Here is a 26,907-nt window from a genome sequence, read left to right on the forward strand (position 1 = left end):
ATATTAAATATAGACAGCATCCTGGAGCTCTTTTCTTTTTCTGCTAATAATCACTATTCTGTCTACCACCACCAGCACCAAACTTTGCCTGTGCCTTTCAATTAAAAAAAAAAAAAATCACAGAGGGTGGAGCAGGATGGCTGAATAGAAGCCAACACCATTTGGCCGGGCGGGGAGGCTCACGCCTGTAATCCCAGCACTTTGGGAGGCTAAGGCGGGCGGATCGCGAGGTCAGGAGATTGAAACCATCCTGGCTAACACGGTGAAACCCCGTCTCTACTAAAAATACAAAAAAATTAGCTGGGTGTGGTGGCGGGCACCTGTAGTCCCAGCTACTTGGGAGGCTGAGGCAGGAGAATGGCGTGAACCCAGGAGGCGGAGCTTGCAGTGAGCCCAGATCGCGCCACTGCACTCCAGCCTGGGTGACAGAGCAAGACTCTGTCTCAAAAAAGAAAGAAAAGAAAAGAAAAAAGAAAAGGAAAGAAAACCTACATCATTTGATCATTTGACCCCTGACAGGAACACCAAATTTTAACAGCTAACACCACACAAAAAGAACCATCGCAAGAACCAAAAATCAGGTGAGCAATCACAGTACCCGGTTTTAACCTTGTATCTCTGAAAGAGATGTTGAAGAGGGCAGGAAAGACAGTCTTGAGTTGCTGACGCCACCCATCCCCCACCCCCCAGCAGCGGCCCCGTGGCATGGAGTATTGGTGTGCTTTGGAGAGGAAGAGCACAGTGATTGTGAGACTTCGCATTGTCACAGCAGAAAGCAGAATCCAAGTGTACTTAGCTAACACTGGCTCACACAGGGAGTACTTGGACTGGCACTCACCGGAATTGCCCATCCTGGCAGTTGGAGCTTGAGTCCTGGCAAGCCTTGCCACTGTGAGCTGGAGTGCTCTGGGGCCCTTAGCAGACTTGAGGGGCAGTTTAGGCCATCAGGACTGCAATTCACAGGCAAACCTGAGTGCCGAGCTGGGCTCACAACCAGTGGACTGTGAAATCAGAGGCACACAACCTCCTGAGACATTAGCTGGGGCAGCTAAGGGAGTTCTTGGGCCACCCCCCACTCCCACCCCTGGCAGTGACCATGTGGCACAGACAGATCTGTGCACATGGGAGAGGGAGAGCTAGCAACGTGGGGACTTCACATTGAACTCAGTGCTGTCCCATCACAGCAGAGACCTGGCAGCATTCACCATCTGCTGACGAAGGAGCCCCTGGGCCCTGTATAACCAACAGCCATAGCCGGGTAATATGCTGCGGGCATCTACAGCCAACTCAGCTGGCCGAGTTCCTCGCCTCATGGGGGTCCAGTGTGCAATGGCTGCAAACAGCAGCTTCCTTGATGGTGCACGCAGCCTGTTTCTTGTATGGACTGCTCTAAGGGACCTTGGAGACGGGCCCTTCAGATGGATGTTCGTGTCTGACCTTGCACTACCCCAGTGTAGGCTCCAAACAGATACGCAAGGTGCTTTTGGAAAGCCCCAGGGCACTGTGGCTGGGGTTCACATTGGCCAAGTTATCATGTCCATCCGCCTTGAACCCGGAGAACAAGGAGCATGTAGTTAAGGCCCTGCTCACAGCCAAGTTCAAGTTCCCTGGCCGCCAGAAGATCCACATCTCACAGAAGTGGGGCTTCACCAAGGTCAATGAAGATGAATTTGAAGACACGGTGGCTGAGAAGTGGCTCATCTGAGATGTGTGTATGTCTCACGAGTACATCCCCATTGTGGCCCTCTGGACAAGTAGTGGGCCCTGCACTCATGAGGGCTTCCATTGTGCTGCCGCTTCTTAACACTCACCACTAAATCCTACTTCCTGTCCACCGGTGGGCACTGGGCTCTGAGACATGCTGGCTTCAGGTGTGACCCAGCACATTCCCAGCTGTGGCGGCTACAGTGAAAGATGCCTTCTGTTCGAGAAAAGCAGGAGGAAGAGTAAATGGGACCTGTCTTGCCCCTTAGGTACCAGCTCAGCCACAGTCGGGTGGAGCACCAAGCAGCCTTTTGGGGTCCCTGAGTACAGGCCTAGGCTGTTGGTCAGCATTTGCGGACTTGCCCTGGGCCAAGGGGAGCCCACTGCCCTGAAGGATGAGTCACAGGCCTGATAGCATTCATCACAGGCTGCCTGAAGAGCCCTGGGGCTTTAAGTGAACATCAGCAGTGGCCTGGCAGAACTCCTTGTAGGCTGGTGGTAGTGGTGGCCACGAGGAGAGGTTCCTCTGATTGAGGAAAGGGAAGTGAAGAGTGGGAAGGACTTTGCCTTGCGGTTTGAGTGCCAGCTTAGCTGCAGTGGAATAGTACGTCTATAGAATTCCATTCTATCTTAGTACATCTATAGAATGGTTTATGACTCCAATCCCTGGCTCCCAGACAGCATCTCTGGACCCACCCAGAGCCTAGGGGAACTCACTGCCCTGAAGGGAGCGACAATACCCTGGCTGGGTTTGCTATTTGCTGATTGTAGAGCCCCAGGCCCTCGAGTGAACTCAGGTGGTGGTCAGGTAGCATTTCTAGCAGACCTTAGGTGAGACCCAGTGCTGGGCTGCTTCAGGTCTGAACCAATGCAGTCCCGGTGGTGATGGCCACAGGGGTTCTTGTGTCCTTCCACCCCCAGGCAAGAGGCCTAGCTCGGAAAGAGAGGGAGAGACTCCGTTTGTTTGGAAGAAAGTAAGGGAAAAGAACAAGAACCTCTGCCTGGTAATGCAGAGAATTCTTCCGGATCTTATCCAGGACCACTAAAGCGGTACCTTTAGGAGTCCGCAAGAACCACAGTGTTATTGGGTTTGGGGTTCAAGTCCCTTTGAATACCTGGAAAGCCTTCCCAAGAATCACAGGCACAAACAAGCCCAGACTGTGAAGACTACAATAAATGCCTAACTCTTCACTGCTCAGACACTGATGAATATCTGTAAGCATCAACACCACGCAGGAAAACATGACCTCACCAAACTGAATAAGGCACCGGGGACCAACCCTGCAGAAACAGAAATAGGCAACCTTTCAGGTAGACAATTTGAAAGAGCTGTATTGAGGAAACTCAAAGAAATTCAAGACAACACAGAGAAGGAATTCAGATTTTCCATCAGATGAATGTAACAAGGAGATAGAAATAATTAAAAAGAGTCAAGCAGAAATTCTAGAGTTGAAAATGAAATTGACATACTGAAGAATGCATCAGAGTCTTTTTTTTAATGCTCATTTATTCTCAAGTACTTGTGCAGGGCTGATTTCAGAGTTTAGGAATGCACCAGTCATGAAATAATGATCCCATCGTAGGGCTTAAAACGCTAGACCTCAGAAAACATTACCATCTTTCCAAAGAATTGAGGAAAAATAATGAAAACCAGGCCGCAGAAAAGTTGTGATCAGAGAAAATAACACAAGAAAACACTGGAGCACACAGTATACAGTTGAAGGGAGAACCGTTTATCCTTCTAGAACCGTTACTATTATCAATACGGACTAGAGATACTTTCCTGAAAGGTTAATTTGGTTAATAAGAAATGAAAGCCACTATTAGATGATGTGAGCCAAATTATCTACAAGAGAGAAAAAGAAAACTAACTATATGGAAAAAGCCTGAGGCAAGAGGTAATTAGCTGGTCTGCAAAAAGATCCAAGAAAAATGCCCTAATTTTAGACATGTTAGATATTGCACACTCAAAAAAGAAAAAGAAACATTTAGAAAATTATTTTAAACGTCTTTAATTGCTGAATGCCTCTTTGGCTAATATTTGGAAGTTCATTATTTAGTCCTACAACTGACGCATTGTTCTACTTTCTCATCATTTTTTTTGCAAACCACTAAAAGTCTTATTTCCTCATCTCTTTGACACATTACCAAAGTGGACCCTATGCTGTAATCACACAGGATAATGTTGGAAAGTATGAATATCTAAATTATTTTTTAAAGGTATTATTTTTTTTCCTTGTGTTTTCAAATCATTTCTGACCGTTTCTAAAGACATGGTCACAGCTGCCTGAAGCATGTCTTCTTCACCCATAGCATCGCCTAGATCACTCCCAAGTGCTCCTGAACTGGTGGTTGGCCTTTCACATGGATGTGAACTCTGTCCTGATAGGTCCACCTGCTGCTCCTGCTGCTGCTGCTGCTTCTGCTGTTGCTGCTTTTGCTGCTGTTTTTCAAAGTAGGCTTCTCGTCTCTTCCAAGGCTCTTCTGAAGTAAGATTTGTACCTGATGTCCGTGGAATATCTTGAGATATATTTCTGGAACTTGCATACTTAGCTGAATGGCCCTGCGGAGATCTGCTTCCTCATCTTCCATGTCAATTTCCTGGCAACTTAGTGCCAGAGCCCTCTGCAAATCCTCCTCATCTTCGTCTAACATTGCTGAGCCATCATTTGCTTCTAACACTCGTTCCAGGTCTGTTTTATGGACTCTTTGCTCTTTCAGTTGTGCTAATTCTTCTCCAATAGGTTTTGGTCGGTGCATCTGTTGGGCCCTGATCATCTGCAGGAGTTGGTCAGCTTCGCAATCTGGCAGGTCACCCTTAACAACAAACACAGAATAACCTTCCTGTTGTAATTGAGCCAAGAAAAGTGCAAGATATGTATCTGATACTAATTCTGGACCCGTCAAGAGAGAATTCAAGTTAAACCACTGTTTTCCTAATTTTCTAACTGTAAACCAGTATTCCTTATAATTGCATATAAATGATCTTTCATTTATAGGATTGATCCTGAGCCTCTGATACTCTGGACTGTTGAACAGGATTAGTTCTAAACCCCAAACTTTCAAGGCATTGCTTATAACCTGAATAGAGAAAAAACCACTGTCATATTTCCAGAAGGCTGCTGTAAAAACGTGCAATAATCTTCACTAGTAACTCCTCCTTCTGCCATTCTCATCCTCTCCTCCTCATCCAGCTGATGTGCAACTGAGGATAATTCCACAGGGCTAAAATATTCTCCTTGCAATAAATTATTCAGGCAATGTTGAGCACAAAGTGAGCCTTCTTGTTTCTCGTGGAAGATGGACTCCATGTTTATTTGTCTGGAGCCAACGGCCCCCACGCCGAACCACTCCCTCCAGCTCCGCCCCCTGTCCCTGCATCAGAGTCTTAACAGCAGAATTGATCAAGCAGAAGGCCAGGCACGGTGGCTTACGCCTGTAATCCCAACACTTTGGGAGGCCGAGGCAGGTGGATAACTTGAGAATAACAGTTCGAGACCAGCCTGGCCAACATGACAAAACCCCATCTTTACTAAAAATACAAAAACTTAGGCTGGGTGCGGTGGCTCACACCTGTAATCCCAGCACTTTGGGAGACCGAGGTGGTGGATCACTTGAGGTCCGGAGTTCGAGACCAGCCTAGCCAACATGGTAAAACCCCATCTATATTAAAAATATAAAAATTAGCCAGGCAAGGTGGTGTGCACCTGTTATCCCAGTTACTCAGGAGGCTGAGGCCAGAGAATCGCTTGAACCTGGGAGGTAAAGGCTGCAGTGAGCCGGGATCACACCATTGCACTCTGGCTCGGTAAACAAAGTGAGACTCTGTCCAAAAAAAAAAAAAAAAAAAGAGTTTGAGACCAGATTGGCCTACATGGTGAAACCCCACCTCTATTTAAATTACAAAAATTATCTAGGTATGGTGGGAAGTTGAGGCAGGAAGATAGCTTGAACCTGGGAGGTGGAGGTTGCAGTGAGCCGAGATGGCACCACTGCACTCCAGCCCGGGCAACAGAGCCAGACTTTGTCTCAGAAAAACACTAAAAACCAAAAACTGAAACCAAAAACAAAAACCATCAAAAGACTATGAAAAGCAGTGATTGGATGTTTGGGGTGTGGATATCGGAATCTGGAGCTGGGGACAAGTGTGTCATTTGATAGTCTCTTTTGAGAACCACTGTTGATCTAAAGCTATTCCAGTTCCCTAGGGGATTGCTAATAATGGGTCAGCTGCTGAGACGGGGAAAGGGGCCTAATTCCTTTTGCAAAACAAGGAGCAATATTTGTATAAGAACTCAGTACATTTCATCACATAAAAACTGCAAAATGCCAGGCTCTGCCACTTTTAAGCTAATATTTCTGGGAGTCCACCAAACAGCCTCTAAGATGGAACTGATTGTGAATATGCTGGTGCCGAGTGCAATGGCTCACACTTGTAATCCCAGCTACTCGTGAGGCTGAGGTGGGAGGGTCACTTGAAGCCAGGAGTTTGAGGCCATCCTGGGCAACATAGCGAGACCTTGTCTCTAAAAAAAAAAAAAAAAATCTAAGCCAAATGATACAGCCTCTAGAAGCCACAGTTTGCTCATTTACAAACTGGAGGAGAATAAGATGAGAATTGTCGATATTGAGGATCAGAAAGTGCTTCATGATGCATAAAGCAGGTAATGATTCCCAATGCTTTGCTGCTCATACATACAGCAATGGGTTCATACCATTCTGAGAGTCTAAATTTAGGATGTGTTATGACTAAAATTACCAGTAATTAAGTTTCTTATGCTTCTGAGGCTCTGCTTCCTCATCTGTACACTGTGGCAAGACCTTGTTCTGACTATGCACTGAGGATAAAATAAGGCTTTTTGAAAAAGAGAATGACACAAACCACTAATTAATGATTTCAATGTTCCTGTCCAAGGTCAGGCAAAAGTAACGCAGATCCATAGAGAATGTTGGTGCAACACTGCCCTCTGCTGGTCAGTAACAGCACCACCATGGTTACAGAGAGGAAAAGGTCTTTACAGAGGGATTCCTGGGAAACTGAGGCAGAGAGGGGAAGGGATTTGCTCAAGGTCACAGAGTTAGCTTTGGACAAAGTGATGGCTCGAATTTGAGATTCCTGATTCCTAGTTCTTTCTAGAGGGAGAAAAATAAGGGCTGGAAACTAGTGGGTTGTGGTTTCACTCTCACCAGGCTCTGCTCGGCGTTTTAAATAGCTGACTGGAATTTCTCGGAAGCTGGGATCTGAGCACTCACTTGAGACCCCAAGGCCCACAATCTATTTGCCACCAAAAAACAAGACAAAGCAAAACACCATGGCAACTTGTGTTGAAAAAGATAGATCTTGTGTTTTTTTATTTCCCCGAATGGTATTTGCTGGGCAGACACGTGTATGTACAGGGTACCAGTCAGGATGGACCACAGGCCCCCATACCATGAAACCCTTCAGACTCTCCCCTAGAAATGAGGGGAACTGAGCTGGGTGCAGTGGCTCATGCCCGTAATCCCAATTTGGGAGACTGAGGCAGGAGGATCGCTTGAATCAAGGAGTTCAAGGCTGCAGTGAGCCATGATTGTGCCACTGCACTCCAGCCTGGGAGACAGAGTGAGATTCTAACTCAAGAAAAAGAAAGGAAGGAGGGAGGGAAGGAAGGAAGGAAGGAAGGAAGGAAGGAAGGAAGGAAGGAAGGAAGGAAGGAAGGAAGGAAGGAAGGAAGGAAAGAAGGAAGGAAGAGAGGGAGGGAGGGAGGGAGGCAGGCAGGCACAGTGGCTCACACCTGTAATCCTAGCACTTGGGGAGGCCAAGGCAGGCACATCACTTGAGCCTAAGAGTTTGAGACCAGCCTAGGCAACATGGTGAAACCTGTCTCTACAAAACATACAAAAATTAGCTGGGCATGGTGGCACGTGCCTGTAGTCTCAGCTACTCGAGGGGCTGAGGTCGGAGGATCACCTGAGCCTGGGAGGTCAAGGCTGCAGTGAGCCGTGATCACCCCTCAGGACTGGAAGTCCTCCTGGTCTGCGTTCAAACCCTGCATTTCTGAACATTACTGTGTGCCAAGCCCTGGCAAATCATATTTCTTTTAATTTGATAACACTGTGAGGTTGGTACAATTATTATCACCATTTTACAGGTGAGCAAATGGAAGCTCTAAGACATTAAGTATCTTGCTTAAGAGCAAGAGCTGTGGGCGAGCCCAGGTGTTGATAATTTGCCAACATTTGATGTGATGCTTCATGGTTTTATTCCTCCCCATTTGCAGACAGGAAAACCAAGTTACAGACAAATGAAAGTGACTTACCTCAGGGTCTTTGCATCTGGCATCCTCTCTGCCTGGAATGCTCTTCTCAGTTATCCCCTTGGCATCCCCCATCACCTTCTTAAGGTCTTCACTTAAAAGTCATCATCTGGCCAGGCGCTGTGGCTCACGCCTGTAATCCCAGTACTTTGGGAGGCTGAGGCGGGCAGATCACAAGCTCAGGAGATCAAGACCATCCTGGCTAACACGGTCTCTACTAAAAATACAAAAAATTAGCCAGGCATGGTGGTGGGCGCCTGTAGTCCCAGCTACTCGGGAGGCTGAGGCAGGAGAATGGTGTGAACCCGGGAGGCAGAGCTTGCAGCGAGCCGAGATTGCGCCACTGCACTCCAGCCTGGGCGACAGAGCGAGACTCCATCTCAAAAGAAAAAAAAAAAGTCATCATCTTAGGGAGGTCTTTTCTGGTCACCCTACTTAAAAATTCAGGCTGGGCATCATGGCTCACACCTGTAATCCCAGAGCTGTGGGAGGGTGAGGCAGGAGGACACTTGAGCCCAGGAGTTCAAGAACAGCCTAGGCAACATAGTGAAACCCAGTCTCTGTAGAAAATACAAAAATTAGCCTGGTGTGGAAGTGCACGCCTGTGGTCCCAGCTACACAAGAGGCTGAGGTGGGAGGATCGCTTGAGCCAAGGAGGTTGAGGCTGCAGTGAGCTGTGATTGCACCACTGCACTCCAGCCTGGGTGACAGAGCGAGATCTTGTCACAAAAAATAAAAATAAAGACCAGGCACAGTGGCTCACGCCTGTAATCCCAGCACTTTGGGAGGCCAACAGGGGAGGATCACGAGGTCAGGAGTTCAAGACCAGCCTAGCCAATAGGGTGAAACCCCGTCTCTACTTAAAAATACAAAAATTAGGCGGGTGTGGTGGCGGGTGCCTGTAGTCCCAGCTAGTTGGGAGGCTGAGGCAGAAGAATCACTTGAATCTGGGAGGTGGAGGTTGCAGTGAGCCGAGATTGCACCACTGTACTCCAGTCTGGGTGACAGAGTGAGACTGTCTCAAAAAATAAAAAATAAAAAAAATAAAATAAAAATAAGTTAACCCCATGCTTTTAACTCAGTAACAAAAGGACAAATGACCGGAGTCAAAAGTGAGCAAAGGATGATCTAAGAAGATATACACACACGGGCAGTGGGCACATGAAAATATGCTCACCACGTAATGATGTACATTAGGGAAACAGATCAAAACCACAGGACACACGCTTCCTATCACTAGGATGACTGTTATTTTAAAAATGGAAAATAACAAATATTGGTGAGGAGATGAAGAAATTGGAACATTTGCATATTACTGATAGGAGTGTAAAATGGTGCTGCTGCTGTGGAAAACTGGCCATTCCTAAAAAAGTTAAACACAGAATTACCATATACCCAGCAGTTCCACTTTTAGGTTTTTACCCCCAAAGAATTGAAAACAGGGACTCAAACAGGTACCACTTTTATTTTTATTTTTAGTAGAGATGGGGTTTCACCATGTTGACCAGGCTGGTCTCGAACTCCTGACCTCAAGTGATCCACCCGTCCCAGCCTCCCAAAGTGCTAGGACTGCTGGGGTGAGCCACCGTGCCCGGCCTCAAACAGATACTTGTAACCTGAATGTTCACAGCAGCACTGTTTACAATAGCCAAAGATGGCAACAACCCAGATGTCTCTAAACAGACGAATGGATTAACAAAATGTGGTCTATCCATGCAATTCCATTTTACTCAGCCATACAAAAGAATGAAAGGCACATGCCACCACATGAATGAACCTTGAAAACAAGGTGAGCTTCTTGTGAATGGAGCTAGTCACAAAAGGCCACATAGTGTATGATGCCATTTATGTGAAATACCCAAAGACAGACAAATCCATACAGAGAAAGAAAAGCAGTGGTTACCAGGGGCCGGAGGAAGAGGGAATGGAGAGGGACTGCTTAATGGGTATGGGGTTTCCTTTTGGGGTGATGAGAATGTTCTGGAACTAGACAGATAGTGGTTACATAACATTGTGAATGAACTAAATGCCGCTCAATTGTTCACTTAAAAAAAGTAGAGATGGGGTCTTGTCATGTTGCCCAGGTTGGTCTCCAACTCCTGGGATCAAGTGATCCTCCTGCCTCAGCCTCCCAAAGTATTGGGATTACAGGCCTGAGCCACCACGCCGGCCAATTGTTCACTTTTAAATGATTAATTTCATGGTATGTGAATTTCACCTCAATGGAAAAACTCAACCCCAAACATCCTTATCTTCCCTCCCTACCTGATTTTTCTCCTAGTGCACAGGACCCCTCAAATACAGTATGTCTGACCTATGTGTCCATTGTTCATCCTGCTTCTTTAAAATGTAAATTCCAACAGGGTAGGGATTTCATCTGTTTTGTTAACTCATATATGCCTGAAGAGTCTCTGGTACTCAATAAATATTTGTTAAATAAATGAATTAGACAGGGTGTGGTGATGAAGAGAGTCCCACCGGCATCCCTGCTCCCATCTCTAATTCTAACATTCTAACGGGCTCTTGACCTTGGAGCCAGTTAACGATGATCCTGTCTGGGCTCATTTTCCCCTCCTTTTCCTGAAGAGCAGAATCCACAGGTCCTCGCTCAGCTCAGCCCCTTTCAACCCTCCTCTGCTGAGAGTTTGAGATAAAGGGGGCCACGAGAGAAGACAATGAATCCATCACAATGTGTGATGAGCTGTCTGCTCTGTGGCCTCCCACAGCAATTTATCATGACCTGGAACCACAGCTGTGAGGCCGGGTGTTACCCTACCAGGACCTCACTCCCCAGCTGCTTCAGAGGGGGACATTTGCAGGAACCTGTCCATACCTATTTACTGAACAGTTGCTCGGATGCAGCCCTGTCCCAGGCACTCAGCCAAATGACAAATGAACTAGATAATCATTCATTCATTCGATGATTCATTCATTCTGTGATTGATTGATTGATTCATTCATTCATGTGGTTGTCAAACATTCATTGAGCACCTACTATGTGCCAGACACTGCACCTTGCACTGTGGCCCTTAATATCAGAGATGTCAATGCATTACAGACCAGGATTCCTCAGCCTAGGCACTGTGGATACTTTTGTTTTTGTTTTTGTTGTTATTGTTTTTGAGACAGGGTTTCACTCTATGGCCCAGGCTGGAGTGCAGCGGTACAATCACAGCTCGCTGTAGCCTCAATCTACTGGGCTGAAGCAATCCTCCCGCCTCAGCCTCTCAAGTAGCTGCTACTACAGGCACACGCCACCATGCCTGGCTTATTTTTTTGTAGAGACAGGGTCTCCCTATATTGCTTAAGCTGGTCTTGAACTCCTGAGCCCAAGCTATCCTCCTGCCTCGGCCTCCTAAAGTGCTGGGATTACAGGTGTGAGCCACTCTGCCTGGCTACTGTGCACATTGGAACCAGACATTTCTTTGTCATGGGGGTTGTCCTGTTTATTAGCAGCATCCCTGGCTGCAGATGCTAGTAGCACTCCCTCAGTCATGACAACTCAGATGTGTCCAGACATTGCCAAACGTCCTTGGGGCACACAGTCACCCCTAGTTGAGAACCACTGGTCTAGACAAGTATATTTTCCACAAATTATCAGAGAAAAAAAATGCATTTATTTTTGCTGTTTCCCCCTTCTCTTCCTCTCTCTCTCTCTCCCGCTACTTACCTACCTACCTGGCTAGTTAAATTGGAAAGCAAAAGCATAATTACAGCTAACATTTGTAAACAGCACATAGTAAGGGATCATTTTATCTTGGTTAGTCTCACAACAACTATATGGGCAAAATACCACTGATGTTCATTTTACAGATGAAGAAATCAAGGTTCAGAGATGTTAAGCAAGTTGTCCAGGGTCACACCAAGATGAAGGGGCAGAGCTGGGGTTCAAATCCAGGTCCGTATGACTCCAGAGCCCGGGTGCTGCACCACTGTGCCACACACTCCCTGGCACAGAGCCTCACACATTGTAGTGATCAATAAACATTTATTACCTCAGTGAATGAACACAACAATGGGGCAAGGGAAGGCAAGGATTCTGAGGAAGGCCTGGAGAAGCATAGGCTGCAATTTGAGGGTTTGATATTCTGGAGGAACGTGTATTATCTTAATTATTTCCATCCATCAGTCCATCCATCCATCGATCCATCCACTCATTCACCAAGCATTCCCCAAACATCTGAGTTGTGCCTGGCACCTAGGAGGAATTCTGGTTTCAATATCTCATAGCCGGCTGGGGGAGACGGTTCATGCCTGTAATCCCAGCACTTTGGGAGGCTGAGGAGGGTAGATCACTTGAGGTCAGGAGTTTGAGACCAGCCTGGCTAACATGGTGAAACCCTGTTTCTACTAAAAATATTAAAATTAGCCAGGCATGGTGGCACGCACCTGTAGTCCCAGCTATTCGGGAGGCTGAGGCAGAAGAATCACTTGCACCCAGTAGGTGGAGGTTGCAGTGAGCTGAGATCGCACCACTGCACTCCAACCTGGGCGACAGAGATAGACCCCATCAAAAAAAAAAAAAAAAATTCTCGGAGCCAAGGAGGATGCATTAAATGTGCTCAGGAATATTGCAACATCAGATACAAAATGAGAAGCCACATTATGAAGGGACATAGAGATGCTAGATTATCCAAGACTCTTGGTCAAAAGTGTTAGGTGTGCCTGCTCCAATTGGCTTAAGCAATAAAGGGAGGTTATTGGTTCCTAAATCTAGTTGAGGTTTCAGGTATGGCTTGATCAGGGTGTCCAAATGATGTTATCAGAAATCCCTCCATCATTTCCCTCTGGTTTTTTCTGAGTCAACTTAATTCCCTGCTGGCATGATGGCCACCAAGAACTTTAGGCTTATATCCTGCCAGCTTAGCAACTCCAACTCAAAGAGCAACACTTTTTCAATGATTTTAGCCAAAATTCCAGAACTTGTCTTAGACCAACCTGAATCATGTGCCTGCTCTTGAACAAAGCACAGTAGCCAGGGGAAAATCGTGCTTTGATTATCTAGGACTGAGTCTTGGACCCACCCCTGCGACTTGTGGAAGGGGACAGCTCGACCTGAGCCATATCAACTGAGAACATAGGAAGCATGGTCCTACCAAGAGATGTCTATTCCAGGTATGATGGAGCCTCAGAAGAGAGCATGACTCTCGTTCAGCTGGTGAATCAGGGAATGGTCCAATAAGCCACAGCTACGGAGATGAAGGTCTGTTGATTTCAGATGCAGCTAGAGGGGGAAGTTGGGCATGACAGAAAAATCTATCAATCTCTGCTATAGTTAAATATTTGAATATTGGATTGTTTGCAGATCTTGTGAAATCAGTGACCTCTGGGTCATGTAGGAACCCAGCATATGCCCACAGGACACAGCTGATCAGAGCAATAGTTCATACCTGAGACCCTGGACTTTCAGACCCTCCCCCAGCCCCCACCAGCCTCTGTCAGTGCCGAGCTGGACAGAACAAACCACATGAGGTTGGTCGGGCCTCTACCCCATGGAAAAACACAGAATGGTCATTTTTTGCCTGTACATTCCTGGACAAATAAATTCTCTTTTGGGAGTCTTTTCCTGGCTGGGCTATGTTATATGCCTCAGAGCTGCCCAGATCCGCTAGGAACCCAAATATTTCATTGCATGTGTAGGACAGGCTACTCATTCAGCCCAGGTCAGAGGACTGTTTCATGGGTGTTGGTGGCAGGAATTCTTGGTTGTCTTCAATATCTGGATCCCTGATTTTCGGTGGGGAACATGGTCAGCAGAATAAGGACTGCATTTCCCACCTTCTACTGCAGGTACGTGTGACCGCATGACTACGCTCTGGCCAGTGACCTGCAAGTGGCAGTGACAGATCACATCCTTCAAGGGAGGACCACGCCCCACCTTTCTCCTTCCCTCCTTCTTCCAGGCTTTTTATTTTTTATTTTTATTTATTTATTTATTTTATTATTTGTTTTGTTTTGTTTTGTTTTGTTTTGTTTTTGAGACGGAGTCTCACACTTTCGCCCAGGCTGGAGTGCAGTGGTGCAATCTCGGCTCACTGCAAGCCCCGCCTCCCGGGCTTACGCCATTCTCCTGCCTCAGCCTCCCAAGTAGCTGGGACTACAGGCGCCCGCCATCACGCCTGGCTAATTTTTTTTTTTTGTATTTTTAGTAGAGACGGGGTTTCACTGTGTTAGCCAGGATGGTCTTGATCTCCTGACCTTGTGATCCGTCCGCCTCGGCCTCCCAAAGTGTTGGGATTACAGGCGTAAGCCACAGCACCCAGCCTATTTATTTATTTTTTGAAATGGAGTCTTGCTCTGTCACCCAGGCCGGAGTGTAGTAGTGCAATCTCGGCTCACTGCAGCCTCTGCCTCCCAGGTTCAAGCGATTCTCCTGCTTCAGCTTCCCAAGTAGCTGGGATTACAGGCACGCACCACCATGCCCGGCTAATTTTTTGTATTTTTAGTAAAGACAAGGTTTCACCATGTAGGCCAGGTGGGCCTCGAACTCCTTACCTCACGTGATCCACCTGCCTCAGCCTCCCAAAGTTCTTCCAGCGTTTTTAGAATTCAGTTCTGGTGGGAACCATTTTGGATCATGCTCATGGGAGTAACACCATAGAGATGGCAGAGCTGGGGTTGGGTCTGGTGGCTCACGCTTATAATCCTGCCACTCTGGGAGGCCGAGATGGAAGGATTGCTTGAGCCCAGGAGTTTGAGACCAGCCTGGGCAACATAGTGAAACCTCATCTTTACAAATAAACTCTTGGCTCAAGTGATCTTCCCGTCTCAGCCTCCCAAGATCTCTGTGCTTCTCGCTGCCCATGGCACAGCTCTTACCAAAACTCCCTCTTTTCACTGGCCTTTTTATTCAGTCAAACCAAATTTCCCTTGGCGCTCTCTCCTGCTCTCTCTCTCGCTCGCTTTTTTTCATACCCACCCCCATTTCTCTTACGCCTGGAACAGTCTCCCACTTAGCATCTGCCTGCCCAGTTCTTTGTCTTCCTTTACAACCCCACCTACCACTTAGTTTCTCTAAGTGGCTAATTAACTGAAAGTTGAATAATTATACCTCTTTCCCCAAAACACATCTCTGAAATCCCACATGCCCCTGAGGTTGTGATCCATGAAGAAAGGTCTCTGACTACCTAATTTTCTTTAAGGGAATTCAATGAGATGACTAATTACAAGCACCATGCCTGGTACGTAATAATGTTCAGTGAACTGCAGCTATTAATAATGATATGTTAATAATAATAAAATAATAATAGGATATAAGCTCTTAGAAGACAAGGACAGTAGCTCTTCTATGCCAAGGTTCAATAATCCAATATTCAACATTTTTTTTTTTTTGAGATGGAGTCTCGCTCTGTTGCCCAGCCTGGAGTGCAGTGGCACAATCTCGGCTCACTGTAACCTCAGCCTCCTGGGTTCAAGCAATTCTCTGCCTCAGCCTCCCAAGTAGCTGGGATTAAAGGCACCTGCCACCAGGCCCGGCTATCACCATCCCCTCTCCTCTTCCTGCAGGTTACCCACCTGCAGGAAGGAGCCAAGGTAGGCAACTCAGAGCCAACCTAGGGCCGAGGTGCCCTCCCTACGCCTTCTTCCCGGGGCTGCCAACGATCCTGAGCTCATCCTCCTGACCTGCAGACCCCTTGGCTCTGGCCCTCACATCCTGCTTGCTGTACCTGCTTTATCCCATGTCACCATCTCCATTCTCCAGCCTTGTGACAATCCTGGTTCCTACCCATTCCATTGGCTTCTCCATTTGGCTTGGAGCTCTGTAGCTGGATTGAGACGACTACTCTGATGAGTGCCATGTCACTGGCTCAACAGAGTGGGCCCAAGTGAGTCAATGTCATTGACATGAAGGTGCTGTCAGTTTGGTGGGGACCAAAGAATGAGACTGTGTTTTAGTTGTGTTCGTTTGAACAATTACACACTTAGGGCTTCTTATGCGGATGCTCAGGGAGAAATATGGAAGACAAGATCTCGTAGAAAACAAGAAGACACATTGTAAATGAATCAGGCCTCCTGGAGTCCAGGACTAGGGAGGAACTCTCTATTGTGGATCACTCGAGGGAGTCTTGGGGCTGGTGGTCTTCAGGCCAAAGCCCCATAACTCAGCTCCTCTCTTCCTTACCTCAGTCTCTCTGCTTCTGTTTTTTGTGTTGTCTCATGTCCTAAATGTCCAACTATTCAGCATAACTGTATTCTGCTTCCCCTCTCTATCCTCTGTAGCAAAACACACTGTTGGAATTACATTTTTATTTTTATGTTTATTTTTTTAAGACAGAGTGTCACTCATTCCCTAGGCTGGAGTGCAGTGGTGTGATCTCGGCTCACTGCAACCTCCACCTCCCAGATTCAAGTGATCCCCCTGCCTCAGCCTTCTGAGTAGCTGGGACTACAGGTGCCTACCACCCTGCCCAGTTATTTTTTGTATTTTTAGTAGAGACGGGATTTCACCATGTTGGCTAGGCTGGTCTCGAACCCCTGACCTCAGATGATCTGCCTGCCTTGGCCTCCCTAAATGTTGGGATTACAGGCATGAGCCACTGCGCCCAGCTGGAATTAAATTAATAATTTTTATTTCTGCTTTAGCAAGAGAGGCGGTGACTCGCTGATACAAGGAAGATATCTCCCCTTCCAAGGGTGATGTATTTAGCTTTTGGGTTAAAAAGGAGATGCTGTCAGGCACGTGTGGCTATCCTGGGAGATTACATAAAAACACAGGGGAAGTGCTCTTTGTGTTAGAAGAAAAAAGAAAAAACAAAACTTGTTTCCTCAAAAACTTAAACACAGAATTACCACACGACCCAGCAATTCTACTACAGGCTATATCCCCACAAAGAATTGAAAGCAGGAACATGAACAGGAGTCTGTAGAACCATGTTTATATCAGCATTATCCACAGTAGCCAAAAAAGTGGAAAGAAACTAAATGTTCATCAACAGATTAATAGATAAACAAAATGTAGAATATCTGTACAGCAGAATATTATTCAGCCTTTAAAAGAAATGAAATTCTGGGCCAGGCGCAGTGGCTCACGCCCACAATCCCAGCACTTTGGGAGGCTGAGGCAGACAAATTTCTTGAGCCCTGCAACATGATGAAACCCCATCTCTCCCAAAAATACAAAAATTAGCCCAGTGTGGGGGTGCATGCCTATAGTCCCAGCTACTGCAAGGCTGAGGCAGGAGGATCGCTTGAGCCCTGGAGGTCTAGGCTGCAGTGACCTACGATGATGCCACTGCATTCTAACCTGGATGACAAAGTAAGATCTTGTCTCAAAAAAGAAAGAGAGAGAGAGGGGGGAAGGAGGAAGGAAGGAAGAAAGGAAGGAAGGAAGGAAGGAAGGAAGGAAGGAAGGAAGGAAGGAAGGAAGGAAGGAAGGAGCTAGTTCGAGGCAGTCAACCCCCCCATTATTTGAATGAGAGCATCTCTTCTGTGTTAGTTGGACTAAAGGAGAAGCTGCCAGAACTCTCAAGGGGAAGGAGAAAATGGAAGGGAACTGAAGCTTTGGGTCTATAAGGTAGTAGACACCTGAGCCACATTCCAGTACCTTATTCCAGGACCTGTCGATGACCAGGAAGATGCCAGGGAACGGACACCACAGGAAAGATGCCAGGGTGGGTGGCCCATTGTGTGCTGCATCTGTGACTGATCCCAGCGCCCAGGCAGGTTGCCTCCAGCAGGAGGATGTTTACCTGGCTCCGTACTGCAGGGATGCTGTGGTCAGTCTTCTGATCATCACAGAATTCTTTGGCTGTGAGTAAATGAAAGCCCAGTTAAAATGGCTTAAATAATATTTCAGAGAGAAAGAGAGAAAAAGAGCAAGAGAGAGTCCCAAGGTAGGGTGGCTCCTGGGTTAGTTAACTCAGCAGTTCACACCAAGTTCTTTCCATCATTCTGCTCTGCCATGTAGAGCATGTCATTTCAGAAAGGCCATCTCTTCTTGTGTCTGTTTCTTAGGAATTACTCCTTCCTTCTTTCCTTCCCTCCTTCCTTCCTTCCTGGCTTCTTTCCTACTTTCCTTTGTTTCCTCTGTCCTCCCTCCTGCCCTCCCTCCTTCCTTCCTTGATGGGATCTCAGTCTGTCACCCAGGCTGGAGTGCAGTGATGTGCAACCTTGACTCTTGGGCTCAAGTGACCCTCCCACCTCAGCCTCCCAAGCAGCTGGGACTGTAAGTGTGCACCACCCATGCCTGGCTAATTTTTAACATTTTTGTAGATGGGTTTCACCATGTTGCCCAGGCTGATCTTGAACTCCTGATCTCAAGCAATCCTCCCATCTCAGCCTCCCAAAGTGCTGAGATTACAGGTGTGAGCCACTGTGCCCAGCCCGTACATCTTTCTTTAGAAGCCCCCTAACAAGTTTCCTCTCATGTTTCATAGCCATATACTCATTTTCACATCCATGCCTACACCAGTCACCCACAAGCAGAATAAGACTAACATGAATACTCCTGAATTGGGGATGAAGTTGTCTTTCTCAAGGGTTTCAAACCTGAACAAAATTGGGGATTCTGTTAATAAGGAAAATAGAATGGATTATTTATTTATTTATTTATTGAGACAGGGTCTCAGCACTCCAGGCTGGAGTGCAGTGGCGTGATCATGGCTCACCTCGACCTCCTGGGCTCAAATGATCCCCGCAACCACCACCCAGCTTCCAGAGTAGCTGGGACCTAGGCTCATGCCCACCACACCTGGTTATTTTTTCTATTTTTGGTAGAGAAAAGGGGTCTCGCTATGTTGCCCAGGCTGGTCTCAAACTCCTGGGTTCAAGGGATCCTCCTGCCTCAGCCTCCCAAAGTGCTAGGATTACAGGCATGAGCCACCGTGCCGTACCTATAATGGATTTTGAATGGGCAATTAGGAATGTCTGCTACACCCCTGATACTGACAAGCTCTAAAGATTAATGGACATGTGGGAAGGATTTCAAGCATGTTTCAAGCATGCTTCTATTACCAATTAGCAGGTAGGGATATGACCCAAACTCTGGGTCAAAGGTGGCTCACCTACAGACACTCATTCCAGCCTGTGAGATGGAAAAAAGGAAGAGTGAAGTGTGCTCTTTATCTGTAAGGTCCTGACCTCTGCATACAAAGTTCCCTCTACTTCCTGCCCTCAGTAAGACCTGGCTCTCCTCCCTGACAGTTCTTGAAGCCCTTCCCAGAGGATGGTGGTCCGTCTCCCACCTCCATGGTGTCCTCTATGCTCCGCACCTCTATTTCCAGATCCGTCGTCCTCTATCTTGAGTAAGTGCTGAGGCTCCTGACATCTGCCTGTACCACCTTCTGCGCCTTCTCATTGATGATGCCTACTCATCAATCAATCAATCAACCTTTACTCATGCCTACTCATAAATCAATCAGTCAACTCTTACTCTCAGAGAGCTTTGGCAACTGGCTTATCCTTCTCGCCCCAGTTCCTACTGCCATATTGGTGACTTTAATGAGTCAGGACCTGGCCGAACTCCCGGCCCCTCAACTCCTGTCCCTTCTTATTCCAATGACCTTCACCTCCACTCTACTTTAGCCACCATCTCCCTGGACATGTACTGGCCCTCATTTTTTCCTGGAATGAATCTTCCTCTAACGTCTCGCATTTCTCTGATCACAGACTTGTACCTTCTGCTCTTTTGATCATTCCAGCTTAGCAGTTCTTTGAACTCTAGAATCCCTTGGCCCTTCCACTTTCTCCCTCTCAGGACCCTCCTTCCTCCAATTCCTTTCCCATCCACCCTAGATTCATTGATCTTTGCTATACCCAGGCATGGACGTTGTGAACAACTCCCCGACATCCATTCCAACCCAGACGGTTGGTCCACGCCGGTCATGGTCATTCCCTGTCTCTTATCAGGAGCGGAACAGTCATGTGACTCACTTCTAGTACTAGAGGGTAGAGTGAGGTGGGGTAAAGAGGACTCTGGGAAAGATTTTCCCATGAAAGAGACAAAAGAATTGATGATCTTTCCTTCTGAGGATGAACCCAACAACAAGGGTGGCAGTGCAGAGAGACAGAAAGAACCCAGATCCTTGATGATGTTGTCAAGCCACTAAATCAACCCCATCTGAAGTATCTTCCCCCAGGATATCCTAATACATGAAATAATAATTTATTTCATATTCAAGCCAGCTGGAGTCAGGCATTCTGCTACTTTCAGACAAAAGCACCCTAAATAACATAATTTGCAACTTGCAGCAAAAGCCCAGTCCTGGATCAATGTAAATTTCTTTCCATTCTGTCTTTATACCTGTTCTGCTTAGACTGGTGGAGAAAACAATAGTTCCTCAGTCCTCCAGAAACCTCAGACGTCTCTCTACCCATCCACCATTAGGAGAGCCTTTCCCCATCCATCTCCAGTTTTTGTTTAGGGTTGCAGAAGACCTGGGTTGTTATGTGAAATGGCCAGCTGTCTTGACTAGGAAACAGGTATTTTTTAAAGTTCCTGAGGATAGCATGGGTATTTGACTTGGGTAGAGGGGAACAGAGGGGAGATCTTGAGGTTAAAAGAAATCCAGCATTCATAAGAAGGTAGGGTAGTTATACCCAGATTAAGTTGAGTGAACCAAGTCATTCCCAGTGGCTGAGGTGAGTTAGGGGACAAAGAGAAGCTTCCTGCCCCGTGTTGTGGCCTGGCAGGGGTGCAAGCCCCAGGGAAGGGTGACCTATGGGAGAGCAATAGAATCAGCCTTCTGCTCCTGTATCTTGGGCCTGGCTAGTTACTGTCCCAGTAACACATGTCAACACCATAACAAACATAGTAGATACCAATGATGACGCATCTTAAAACTATGTGAACCAGTTGGCAAGTCCTGATGGGTTGCTGAGTGTGGAGGTGGGAGGCGGTTCCTGTTGGTGGGAAGGCCCCAGGCCCCTAGCATAATCTCAGTCACCTAGACTGTTGGCAATAACACATTCATGGTCTCTAATTCTTACCACTACCCCGGAATTCCTGTTTTCCCTGTTGGCTCTCTCCTCCCATTCACCATAGCAACTATTTTGAATCTTCTCGACACTCATCCCACCTCCCACCTGCCTGCCTTCCCTCGCACTCTCAGGCACCCCTGCCTCCCCTTCCTGCCTGCCTCCCTCCCTGCCTCTCTCTCTCTTTTTCTTTCTTTCTTCTTTCTCTCTCTCCCTCTTTCTCTCTCTTTCCTTCCTCCTTCCCTTCTTCCCTCCCTCCCTCCCTCCTTCCTTCCTTCTTTCCTTCGAATCTCCTCTACACTCATCCCACCATCCCACCCACCTGCCTGCCCTCTCACTCTCGGGCAACTCTGCCTCCTATTGCTTTTTCTCTCTCTTTCTTTCCTTTCTTTCTCCAGACTGGGGTGCAGTGGTGCAATCATGGCTTACTGCAGCCTTGACCTCCTGGGCTCAGGTGATCCTCCCTCCTTAGCCTCCCAAGTAGCTGGGACTACTCTGCCTCCTATTTCACATAGAAAAATTTTTTTTTTAATTTTCATTTCGTTATGTTGCCCAGGCTGGTCTCAGACTCCTGACCTCAAGTGATCCTCCCACCTCAGCTTCCCAAGTAGCTGAGACTACAGGTGTGAGCCACCACACAAGGCTTCACACAAAATAGATGCCATCTATCTGATTGGGACTATCCTTACCTTCCTTGCTTACCCACAACTGTTGTAGCACTGTCCAATTGAGCTTTCTATACTGCTGGGCAAGTTCTGTATATCTTTGCTGTTCAATATGGTAGCCACTAGCTACATGTGGCTATCAAAATATGACTTGTACAGCTGAAAACGTGAATTTTAAATTTTACTTCGTTTTAATTAATTTAAATTGAAGTAGGTGTGAGTGGCTGCCCTATTAGGCAGCACCAGTTTAGCATAACTAAAAGAAAACATTTGTGGATACCAAGGCACTGGGGTTTCTGCTAACCCTCTGACATCACTAGGCAATAGGCTATTGACCAACCATTACAGGAATTCTGAATTAGGTGATGAGAAGGAATTAAGAGAGAGTTAAAAAAAAAAAAAAATTACATTCAGCAGGGTGCAGTGGCTCACGCCTGTAATCCCAGCACTTTGGGAGGCCGAGGCAAGCGAATCACGAAGTCAGGAGTTCAAGATCAGCCTGGCCAACGTGGTGAAACCTCATCCCTACTAAAAATACCAAAAGAAAAAATTAGCTGGGTGTGGTGGCGTACGCCTGTAATCCCAGCTACTCGGGAGGCTGAAGCAGAATCGCTTGAACCCAGGAGGTGGAGGTTGCAGTGAGCAGAGATCATGCCATTACACTCCAGTCCAGATGACAGAGTGAGACTCCATCTCAAAAAAAAAAAAGGAAAAAGAAATTTAAAAAGGCACATTCACTGAGAAATTGCCCTGGAGAAATAGAGAGGAAAAAAATATTGCTTTGGCATGTTGTCTTAGTCGTGGCGGTTATGAAGAAAGAAACCATACAGTGAACCATGGCTGGAACATTGGTTCCATGGTGGTACATGGCTCTGTACACCTGACAGACAAGAAAAGCCTTGTATCATGGCTGCAAAGCCCCACTGATACTGACATGCTCACAGCCTCTGTGGGAGGAAAAATGGAACACCAGCCAGGTAGAGAAGACAGTGAGGTGTCATCATCAGTTGAGTAACTTCAAAGGGCATCCAGTTATCCTTGTTTGCATTTTCTACCTTTCATGCAAAATGTATGCCACACAAACAGATTGGTAACTTGCAGGTCCCATTTTGTGTGGCTGATTTTGCTCACTTTTGGAGACTTTGTTGCTGGGGCAGTCCTGGAGAAATAGCTGAGGGAGCAAACCAGCTGAACACTCATTATTTTCTTAAGCAGTAGATAGCTGCAAAAGCTCCCTTTCGTTTCTTAAACAGTTTCTTTCAGTCTCTTTACCTGTAGGTATGCTTGTTTGCAAGGACTCCAGATGGCCTGGGGGCTTCAGAACCTTTCGCCAGTTATCAGAGGAAGGTAAAGGCTGCTGGAAACCAGAGCAAACCAGAATCAGGGACTCCTTGTTATCTTTAGACCACTAATATGTCATTATAATACTAAAATTCTCATCCATAAAAGAAAATTGCTATTTTCTTTTTTCTTTTTTTTTTTTTCTTTTTTTGAGACAGTCTCACTCTGTTGCCCAGGCTGGAGTGCAGTGGTGCAATCTTGGCTCACTGCAACCTCCACCTTCTGGGTTCAAGTGATTCTCCTGTCTCAGCCTCCCGAGTAGCTGGGATTACAGGTGTGTGCCGCCACACCTGGCTAATCTTTGTAGAAAATTGTCATTTTCTAAACATGCATCCGGTGAAGAGACCTGTTTATGATTTGCACATCTAAAGTTCTTCCCTGCACAAACATACAAACCTCCCCGCCCCATATCTAACTCCTTAAAATTCCCCAGCTACCCCCAATTTGGGGAGGAGGAGGTGTCTCTGGAGCAAGCGGTCATTCCTTCTCCTTCTCTGGCCAAAGAATAAATCCCGCTTGGCTTCCCCCCACCCACCCCCCAATTTGTGTGTTCTTTCTTTGCAACTGATACAAAGTAGGGAAAGGAGTCAGTTTACCCATGACAGTTCTATCACATTTTAAATAGTTACACACCTTTGTAAATCTGTAAAGTTTGAGTACATTTTCCTGTCTTCTCTGACCTCCCCTGAAAGAGCAGCCAATTGTTTAAAGATCCTATTTGGAGAAATTTCTTTCTCCCCTGATTTAAATGATTTTATTACACACTAAGTTCCTACTCTTTTTTTTTTTTTTTTTCTTTTTTTCCATTATTGCATACAGAGTCTCACTCTGTGGCCCAGGCTGGAGTACAGTAACATAATCTTGGCTCAATGCAGCCTTGACCTTCCGGGGTGAAGTGATCCTCCCACTTCAGCCTTTCGACAAGCCGGAACTACAGTTGTACACTCCCACAACTGGCTAATTTTTTTTATTTTTTTGTAGAGACAGGGTTTTGCCATGTTGCCCAGGCTGGCCCCGAACTTCTGGGCTCAAGCAATCCTCCTGCCTTGGCCTCCCAAAGTGCTGAGACTATAGGTGTAAGCCACCGCACCCGGCCTGCACCTATCTTTGTGTTTAATACTTGACTCCACTCTGTTCCAATAATGTATCTGTCAGTACCCTTACTAGAGCTGCTTTAATTACACAGCTTTACCATCACTCTTAATATCTCCTTGGCCACCGGCTTACTTGTGAAGTGTTCATCCTGTGGCCTCTGGGGACTCACTGTCTCCCGGCTTTCCTCTCCTCCTTACTCTGCCTCAGCCTGGTCTCCTTGGTGTTGGTGTCCTTCAGGGATCTGTCTTCGGTCCTCCTCCATATCACTGTGCCCTCTCCCTGCAGATCCCTGGCTCCACTCTTGCCCCTTTCGCCCATTTTCCATGGTGCAGCCAGAGTGCTCTGACTGAGCTGCAAATGAGATCATGCTACACCCGTTTATAAACCCATCTATTGTTCTCAGAGTAAATTCCAGACAGACTCCTTAACACCAGCACCTAAGGCTGGGCGAGATTCAGGTGCAAGTAGTTTGTTTCGGAGGTGAGCCAGGAAGAGGAGTGGGGAAGTGAGACCCGGAAGGGAAGGCAGCCAACACAGGAAACATTAAAGAGCAGGTCACCAGGCTGGACGTAGTGGCTCACACCTGTAATCCCGGCACTTTGGGAGGCTGAGGCGAGTGGGTCACCTGAGGTCGGCAGTTCTAGACCAGCCTGGGCAACATAGTGAAACCCCAACTCTACTAAAAATACAAAAATTAGCCGGGAGTGGTGGCACGTGCCTGTAGTCCCTGCTACTCGGGAGGCTGAGGCAAGAGAAGCACTTGAACCCAGGAGGCAGAGGTTGCAGTGAGCCATGATTGCACCACTGCACTCCAGCCTGGGCCACAGAGCAAGCCTCTGTCTCAAAAAAATAAATAAAATTAATAAATTAATTAAAGAGCCGGTCACGGCTGTGGGCGTCTGGGCTCAGTCCCCCTCAGGCCCTCTGGAGACGGCCTAGACGTGTATCAGAGTTGTCCCACCTTGGGGAGGAATTGGGGTATTTAACCAGCAGTCCCTCAGCCTTGGAGCCTCTATTCTCTGAGAGTCACATTCTCTCTCTCTCTCTCCTCCCTCTCTCTCTCTCCCAATCACCTTCCTTTTTTTCCTCCCTCCCTTCTCCCCTCATGGACGCTGGCCCTTGACGCCATATTTGATTATAGCCCCACCCACAGCTATAGCTGATTGGACCAGGGATAAACAATTAGGCCAATCAGAGTCATTTCTCTTGAGTCCTTGAGTTCTGGAACTGGCTGGGCAGGGGGTCTGGGCTTGCATTTGAACTACGGAACTTAACTTGGAGAGCATTGCGGAACCACGTGCCCTGGGAGAAACAGAGGAAGTCCGTGTTTAGAGACTCGCAATGGGCACACAGAGAGACAAAGAGAGGCGGGCTTCAGACAAACTGAAAGAGCAATCTCGGCACAGGACGGTTTAGTTTCTGATTCTATTAATAGGTTCTCATAAGGTTGGGCACATTTCCTGCACTGGCAGTCTGTCAGATAAGTGTTTCCTCAAAAAAAAAAAAAAAAAAAAAAAAAAAAAAAAAAAAAAAGGCCTCCCTTTCCTGCTGAAGAATGTCACTTGATTTTCTGTAAATTGTAAACACACCCACACACTCACACAACTAAGAAATCCACCATTCAATCCCCAATTTTTATTTATTTATTTATTTATTTTTTTGGTAACTTTACATTGTTTCCATCACGAGGTCAGAACATTTCATTGCTGCTGTGAGACTCTCCAGAGTTCTCATTAAAGAGTTCAAGACAGTGGCCGTTCCGTTAGCCTCGATCTCTGAGTGATTACAGAGAGCAGAGCCTTCTGGGAGACCCATGATGGACATAGAGTGTGAGTGAGAATTAATTCATCACTGCTATAAGCCATGAGATACTGAGAGTGCTTTGTTATTGCAGCATAACCTGTCCTATCGTAATAGAATCATAAAAAGTGCTGAGAAACAATTTGCTGGACATGGGACCCAGGAAAGTCATGGAAACCAAGGGGAAAAAACTAGTCCAAGATGCAGAAAGTGGCCAGTGATGTTGAATGCATCCAAGAGATCAAGTAAAATAAGGAATAAAATATATCCACCGAGTCTGGCAACTGAGAAGTCTTTGGTAACCTCGTTGAGAACAGAATCCGTGGAGTGGTGGAGGTGGCAGTGGTGAAATAGCGGACAAGGGCTGAAGGAGTGGAGAGGGGAGAGCATGAGGGACCAGTGCAAGAGTGCAGCAGAAAGACAAGAAAACAGGCCGGGTGTAGTGGCTCACGCCTGTAATCCCAACACTTTGGTAGGCTAAGGCAGGCAGATCGCTTGTGACCAGAAGTTCAAGACCAACCTAGCCAACATGGTGAAACCCCATCTCTACTAAAAACACAAAAATTAGCCGAGTGTGGCGGTGCATGGCTGTAATTGCAGATACTCAGGAGGGTGAGGCACAAGAATCGCTTGAACCCAGGAGGCAGGGGTTGCAGTGACCCAAAATCTTGCCACTGCACTACAACCTGAGCAACAGAGGGAGACTCCATCTCAAAAAAAAAAAAAAAAGAAGAAGAAAAGAAAAGAAAAAGAAAAAAGAAGAAAGACAAGAAAATAGATGTCTTTGAGTGGTAGCAAGAGCAACGCTGAAGTGATTTGCCTATTCTGGACATTTCCTATAAATGGAGTCATAAAAGATGTATCCTTTTGTGTCTGGCTTCTTTCACTTAGCGTAATGTTTTCAAGGTTCATCCATATTGGAGCATGGGTCAGTGTTTCATTCCTTTTCATGACTGAATAATATTCGCTTGTATGGACTTTTGTCCTTTTGTGTATCCATCCATCAGTGGATGGACATTTGACTTGTCTGCCTGTTCACTGCTATATCTACTATTCCCGGTGCTCTTGGGAATAAGTGAATGAATGAGTGA

General features: G+C 46.7%; 1 non-coding gene and 1 pseudogene across 1 annotated transcript; one reads left to right on the plus strand and one right to left on the minus strand.

Annotated features, from left to right (window-relative positions):
- The first annotated feature begins 1,276 nt into the window (after window positions 1-1,276).
- On the plus strand, window positions 1,277-1,411 carry LOC123567774 (small nucleolar RNA SNORA70). The gene has a single exon (XR_006690877.1). It is a non-coding gene; the product is annotated as a small nucleolar RNA SNORA70 (small nucleolar RNA).
- A 2,322-nt stretch (window positions 1,412-3,733) lies between these two features.
- LOC102119590 (ataxin-3-like) lies at window positions 3,734-8,202 on the minus strand (annotated as a pseudogene).
- Window positions 8,203-26,907: the final 18,705 nt, after the last annotated feature.

This window comes from Macaca fascicularis, chromosome 11 (genome assembly GCF_037993035.2).
Source record: "Macaca fascicularis isolate 582-1 chromosome 11, T2T-MFA8v1.1".
Taxonomy (NCBI): Eukaryota; Metazoa; Chordata; class Mammalia; order Primates; family Cercopithecidae; genus Macaca; species Macaca fascicularis.